The following is a 7,786-nucleotide window of genomic DNA, read 5'->3' as shown; positions in this document are numbered from 1 at the left end:
CCACTGTTCTGTCCCCACTGTTGCTGCACTACTCTCAACTGAGGGTTTTGTTGATAAAGGGAAATGGTAGTTAGACTTTGGTATGTGCATCATACTGCAAGCTGTAAGAGTCCTTTTGTAGGGGAACTAATACACATTTTTTACCTAAGTTCCTTATTACAAAAAGGTGGGATCACAGTTCAGCAGATTGCCAGGTTGAGGGCTTCTCAGTATGCAAACGTTAACCCAGAATTTGCTAAAATTAATACATTTTGACCACTTTCATATTTAAAAAAAACAGACCACTGCTTGTATGAAATATTTTTTCTCAATGTAAAAATGTAATGAGATGTCTCCATCGCAATGTCTTCTCTCCCCAGTAGACCAGTTGTTTGCTAATTGAAATGAATAAGACCATTGATTATTAAAAGGTTTGCCTAATATTTTCAGCTCTTTCTTGTCTTGTAATCCTTGCACAGGGGCCATGCTAATCTTCTCTGTATCTTTCCAATGTTAGTATATGTGCTTTGACAGGCAAATACATGGCTCTTAAGGTACTAACTGCTTATGGCCGATGTTTCAGCAAGACAAAAGGACACTATGCACAAGTACCTATTAGTATGAGGTTTCCAACATTTACCTGCTACTGTGCAATGTAATCTGCTATATTTTATGCAAAAGAGAAACTGATAGAATTATCTTTCAAAATATACTTTAATGTTTGCAAGGGAAACAAATAGATAACCTTCTTCCATTTCATGGTTTAAAAAAATTCAAGGCAGTTAACAGAAAAGTTAACTATTTATGTCCTGTCAACTGTTGCCTGGGTATCTGCATATACATTTTAAGAGTTATATTAATTTAGGGTTTATTAGTGTGTTGGGAGATATTAGAAATGTTGCTATAAAACGGTATTCTTCATATATGCAGACATGTTTAAAATTCTATTAAACATCATAAATTGTTTAGAGTCAAAGAGTAGGCTTCATATTTTTTTTTCTTTTGAAGTCAATTGATGGTTTAAAAACTGCTTTATTTGTTCCAACTTGGGGAAAAAATCTTATAGATTTCAAATTTTCCACCTCACTTCACAACAAAAATATGACGTTAAATTTCTAATACCAATATTTATGGAAACAAATGAAGTTCTAGTGGCCTATCAGTGTAAGAGTAGACGGAGCTGTCATAGTTAAAGATTAAAAATAGAGAAGTATATCAAGCAATTTATATTACTAACTTAGCCCCCAATTCAGCAAGCTATCCCAGCCCGGCCCCAAACATTGGTGCAGCCGGGCCCCCAGGCCCTGAATATTGTTGGAGTCCGGGCACCATGGGCCCATATAACTCGTCGCCCCTGCCGCCGAGGAAAGACTTTTGTGAGAAATAATGGGCACTCTATCAATTTAGTGATGTATGTGTATATATAGAGGATATTTATAGCTAATGTGGTTCTGACCAAACCTGTGCAAAGCCCATCCATTTCTCTTTACAGGGGGTTGTGTAAACATGTCAATTTTGGTCCACCTGGGTTCATAGCTTCATGTTACATGTTAAGTTTTAAGTTAAACAAACTCAGAATCTCAATCAAAACCCATTGCAAACTACCCATTTACACCTTCTGTGTACAAAACCAATTTCCTGATACTCAGAGGTGCAGTACTAGCAGCTCCCAATGATCTCAAATGGAATTGAGATCAGCATCTCTGCAAAACAGGCTACTTGCAAACCCCCATTTGACCCATGTTTGAGCAAACATTTCATAATCTGAAGTGAACCTTTTGTCAAACATAGGTTTCCAGTTGTTCTGGTGAGTATCATGTTTTGGGGGTTTCTTTGTGAACACTTTAATGCTCTAATCCTAATATGTCTCTTTTTTATTTTTACCATTGGAGTAACTCCACTGAATTCAATGAATTAAGCACCTGTTTTCTTGTTTTCAACTCTTATAGCACCAAGCATGGTGTTGCAGGCATTCTCTGTCTTAATCTCAAAGTTGTGACCGCCTGCTCTGAGAAAGGGAGCCTGTGTCCTAAGCTCGGTGTCAGCCTCTAAACAGTTAACTAGAAATACCAAACTCAGAATTGGTCTGTCTGTGCCTTTACACTAACTTACAACTTCAAAGGCAAACGCTTAGTTGCAGCATTTCAAGGCAAGGTGGTTAACTAGGCCTAAGGTTCTTGGCTAGCACTGAGGATTTACACCTCTGCCACAGTCCCTATCCAACAGTGCCCCTGGGCAGCAGCAGGCAAGCCTTCTTAACTGGCTTGCTGGCTCCCGGCCAGTGCTGGTTCCTCCTGGCCCTTCTAGGCCTCTGGAAGACTGTCTTGTTGGTAGTTTAACCTGAATGGGTTTTCCTTGAGCAGAGGGGTGTCAGGGCACTGATGCCTCCAGCTGGGGGCAGAGAAGGCCTCATAGACCCTGTCCCATCATCTCTTTACAGTATGTTCACACAATAGGCTCAGAATTCTAGGCTCATGTTCTTACGATTTTTCATGGTAACAGTTAATGGTTATGCCTGGAATTTATCTAAGACATCACAAGTGTACCCTCCCTCCCAGGTAGAATCTTGTAAATTAAATCATGTTTAATTGTATTCAATTATTTTAGGCTGAAGGGTTGGGGGGGGGGGGTGACTTTTTTTTTTTATTTTTTTTTTATTTTAACCATTGATTTAAAATTGGGGTGGAGGATGTGTCCTTGTCACTGTGAAGATTCAATTCTGGTGCAGGCATAATTAAACTAAAAATGAAACTCAGTCAAGCCCATTGCATTTTTCCTTGTTTTGGGTCAAAACCATAATAATCCATTAGTTTTTATATTATTTTGAACTATATAGTCCATATATATTTCTTCCTTCAATCTGTAATGAGAGGAAAAGAGTCACTCAGAATGGGCTTGGATTTATTGCAGAGGTTCAGAAAAAAACCCACAAAGCATTTGCCAAACAAGGCAGAGTTTAGGGTTTGCAGAACACACAACCACACCCACACCATATCCCAGAAGAATTAACATGGTTTGTAGTTAGTAAGGGTCACATATCTCTACTTGTAATTAAGTAGGCTGGCCCTTCATTGTTGCAAAAGAGCGGAGGAAGAATACAAGTTGTACTCTTCCCCCTTTGTATACCTGGGTGGACGCCAGATTGGCCTTCCTGGAAGGGAATCTAGCAGCCTTCTGCACTGACTGGTGGACAAAAGCTATCATGGACACAGGAAGTACATGATGCTCTCTTTCGAAGTGTATAGCAATAGCTGCTGCAGTACACACTCCAGCTCTCCTGGTGACCTTTTGTCTTCCTCTGTCACAATACTTCAGGAGCTGCTGCCTATGTGCTGCACACATGATCCTGTTTTAGTGTCCAATTTATCATAACAAATTCACTTGCTTTTCCTGTAGTAGTAACTGGCAACTCTGCCACCTTGGAGACTTCCCTAGCTGCACGTGATACAGACCTACCTGGATTTTTATGATATATTGAGTTGTCTTTAATTTTTGTTTCCGCAGATAAAAATATTAATAGATTCTGTATCTTAAAAAAACGAATGCAGGGTCCCATATTACCTTCCACTTAAGTGAGTGTTGGATAGGAGAACCCAGTAGTTCCAAGCTGAGGAAGGGCTAAGAAAGGGTGTAGTGCCAACCTCATGTGCTCTCAGTTTCCCCTAGCACCAAAAGAAATCCCTCTGTGTGTGCTGCATGGGATTTTGAAGGTCAAGGATGGAGATGCAAGTGTGTGCGGGGGATTGATTTATGCTGTATTTTCCCCTTCTTATGCAGCACATTTCCAGGTGACTGAGTTCATAGAGCTCGAAGCAATGGTAACTCAGATTGTATGCCCGTCCACATTCTTTGGGGATGATTTGCCATAGGGTGGCCTATCCAATGGTGAAATAGATCCTGTAGGAGTCTTGCTTCCAGGGGAAGGGTTTCCAATGGAAGGTCTCCAAATAGAGTTCCCTTCCTTACGTATCCTCATGATCTATAGGGTTGAGAAGCAGAACACCCTCTCTCCTCTGTGGGCCCCCAAGCCTTCTCCGCACCTGAGGAGAGAATACTAAGGGAACTCTGCAATGTGAACCTAGCCAGCTTTCTGATCCTGACCCATGTCCTGCCATAGCAATCTGCAGGGAGGAAAAAATTGGTTCCTCCTTTTTATTGACAGTAGGGACTAATTAAAGCAATTTTTCAAATTAAAGTACTTTCTGATCTGATCACATGATTGCAGGAACTGGGCCCCCAGGAACAGGCATATAGTGCTTATGCCATAGTCCAGTCCTTGTTCAGTGTGTGTGCTTTACATGCAGAGCTCCCCGTCTGCAAATAAACTGCATCCTGGGCCTATTAATCCTAGCTAAAATCTGATTTTATGTAGGCCTGTAATAAACACAAGGTAGTGTAATGAATTTCTGCACTCCTAACATTGTCAGAATGCTTTCTGTCAACTGCAATGCTACCACAGTAAAGAAAATGCTTTTTAAATGTTAGCATTGCTTTCAGTTTGCTTTATCTCTTGGCGCCTCACCAAATCAAGGCTTAGGAGAGATGACGTGAAGTTTACATCAGTTAAATAAAGTAATTTCATCTGGCTTAAGGAAATATGATTGAAATTATAAATTCTCAAAATAAATGTATCACTCCACTTAGACAGTGCAGAAGAACATCATTCCACTTGGTGTGTAACCCTCTAAGTGCCAAATTGGTGGTTGAGAGCTGTAGGAGATACAAATAAAATAAAATAAAAATGTACATTAAATATATGGAGGTAAAATATGAACACATATGTTCAAAGGGTTAACCAGAGAAGAAGAGACTGATGGCATCAAGCAAAACAATTTCACCATGTGCTGTGAGATACCACAGTGACGAGGGCAGAAGAAGAATTTAGATGATATTAGATTGCAGATAGAATATTCAGAATACAGAATACTCTTTGCATTTTCTACTTTAGTTTGAAATATTTTCAAAAGGAGCTTAGTCCAAAATATACACTTTAAAATAGCTGAGAACCAACCAACATATTCACCAGGAATGTATACATATCTATTTTTTAAGCCCGAAAAGATTTGAGCACTTTTGTACTGTTGTTCTTAATAGATTTCTGTCTAGGGTTTTTTTTTTTTTTTTTTTTTTTTTTAACCTCTTCCTGAAGAGCAGCAGTTGATTCCAAGGAAAAGGAATTATTTCTAAGCCTGAATCTCAGAACTCATGGGAATGTGGAATTAGCAAGATGTGTGAATGCCTTGAGCATTAAGCTTCTCAGATTTTGTAACCCGGTGGCACTGAGGTTCAGTTTTATTGTTGTACTGTCAATGAGAGAAGATACTGTTGTAGCCCTCTAGCAATTTATCATTTAAAGTCTATTTTTAACAAGTTTCATCATGGCAGATATGCACTAAAATCAGCTTGGAGAACTTAAAGGAAGTACTTTAGAAGCATTTAAGCTGGTGAGGGGGAGGCAGACGGAGGGGTGAGAGTGTGTGTTTTTTCTTCCTCCTCTAATGTTCATGTCAGAGGATAGCCTCACCAAAAAAGTAATAATAATAACATCCCCCAAATGGCTCTGCTCCTGTTAAACCCAGTGTCATCACCATAGCTGTGCAGCCACTGCTCCCCTTGGTGAGCAGTTTAGAAAGTAGAAAGAGACTGTTCACATGAGAGAACCCTCACTACCCTCAGTGTTCCTCAAGTTTCATCATGGCAGATTTGCACTAAAATCAGCTTGGAGAACTTAAAGAAAGTACTTTAGAAGCATTTAAGCTGGTGAGGGGGAGGCAGACGGAGGGGTGAGAGTGTGTGTTTTTTCTTCCTCCTCTAATGTTCATGTCAGAGGATAGCCTCACCGAAAAAGTAATAATAATAACATCCCCCAAATGGCTCTGCTCCTGTTAAACCCAGTGTTGTCACCGTAACTGTGCAGCCACTGCTCCCCTCGGTGAGCAGTTTAGAAAGTGGAACGAGACTGTACACATGAGAGAACCCTCACTACCCTCAGTGTTCCTCCTGAATACACAAGCAGCAGGCTCTGAATCTTATGTGTTAACAACCCTCAGATATTTTCATAGATTCATAGATTCTAGGACTGGAAGGGACCTCGAGAGGTCATCGAGTCCAGTCCCCTGCCCGCAAGGCAGGACCAAATACTGTCTACACCATCCCTGATAGACATTTATCTAACCTACTCTTAAATATCTCCAGAGATGGAGATTCCACAACCTCCCTAAGCAATTTATTCCAGTGTTTATCCACCCTGACAGTTAGGAACTTTTTCCTAATGTCCAACCTAGACCTCTCTTGCTGCAGTTTAAACCCATTGCTTCTTGTTCTATCCTTAGAGGCTAAGGTGAACAAGTTTTCTCCCTCCTCCTTATGACACCCTTTTAGATACCTGAAAACTGCTATCATGTCCCCTCTCAGTCTTCTCTTTTCCAAACTAAACAAAGCAATTCTTTCAGCCTTCCTTCATAGGTCATGTTCTCAAGACCTTTAATCATTAATGTTGCTCTTCTCTGGACCCTTTCCAATTTCTCCACATCTTTCTTGAAATGCGGTGCCCAGAACTGGACACAATATTCCAGCTGAGGCCTAACCAGAGCAGAGTAGAGCGGAAGAATGACTTCTCATGTCTTGCTCACAATACACCTGTTAATACATCCCAGAATCATGTTTGCTTTTTTTGCAACAGCATCACACTGTTGACTCATATTTAGCTTGTGGTCCACTATAATCCCTAGATCCCTTTCTGCCGTACTCCTTCCTAGACAGTCTCTTCACATTCTGTATGTGTGAAACTGATTTTTTTCCCCTAAGTGGAGCACTTTGCATTTGTCTTTATTAAACTTCACCCTGTTTAACTCAGACCATTTCTCCAATTTGTCCAGATCATTTTGAATTATGACCCTGTCCTCCAAAGCAGTTGCGATCCCTCCCAGTTTGGTATCATCCACAAACTTAATAAGCGTACTTTCTATGCCAATATCTAAGTCGTTAATGAAGATATTGAACAGAGCTGGTCCCAAAACAGACCCTTGTGGAACCCCACTTGTTATGCCTTTCCAGCAGGATTGGAAACCATTAATAACAACTCTCTGAGTACGGTTATCCAGCCAGGTATGCACCCACCTTATAGTAGCCCCATCTAAATTGTATTTGCCTAGTTTATCGATAAGAATATCATGCGAGACCGTATCAAATGCCTTACTAAAGTCGCATCATCAGAGATCTACAACCTATCCTGAAAGATGATCCTTTACTCTCACAGAACTTGGGAGACAGACCTGTCCTCGCTTACAGACAACCCCCCAACCTAAAGCAAATACTCACCAGCAACCACACATCACTGAACAAAAACACTGACCCAGGAACCTAAAGCCCGATGCCAACTCTGTCCACATATCTATTCAAGTGACATCATCATAGGACCTAATCACATCAGCCATACCATCAGGGGCTCGTTCACCTGCACATCTACCAATGTGATATATGCCATCATGTGCCAGCAATGCCCCTCTGCCATGTACATTGGCCAAACCGGACAGTCTCTATGCAAAAGAATTAATGGACACAAATCTGACATCAGGAATCATAATACTCAAAAACCAGTGGGAGAACACTTTAACCTGTCTGGCCATTCAATAACAGACATGCAGGTGGCTATCTTACAACAGAAAAACTTCAAAAACCGACTTCAACAAGAGACTGCTGAGCTGGAATTGATATGCAAACTAGATACAATCAACTCAGGATTGAATAAGGACTGGAAATGGCTGAGCCATTACAAACATTGAATCTATCTCCCCTTGTAAGTATT

At 40.6% G+C, this 7,786-nt stretch overlaps 1 pseudogene; it reads right to left on the bottom strand.

Annotated features, from left to right (window-relative positions):
* Positions 1–417: 417 nt before the first annotated feature.
* LOC128833272 (U6 spliceosomal RNA) lies at positions 418–517 on the bottom strand (annotated as a pseudogene).
* Positions 518–7,786: the final 7,269 nt, after the last annotated feature.

The sequence above is a fragment of the Malaclemys terrapin genome, chromosome 2 (assembly GCF_027887155.1).
Source record: "Malaclemys terrapin pileata isolate rMalTer1 chromosome 2, rMalTer1.hap1, whole genome shotgun sequence".
Lineage (NCBI taxonomy): Eukaryota > Metazoa > Chordata > Testudines > Emydidae > Malaclemys > Malaclemys terrapin.
Note: the sequence above shows the minus strand (reverse complement) of the source record. Positions and strands in the feature narration are given on the sequence as shown.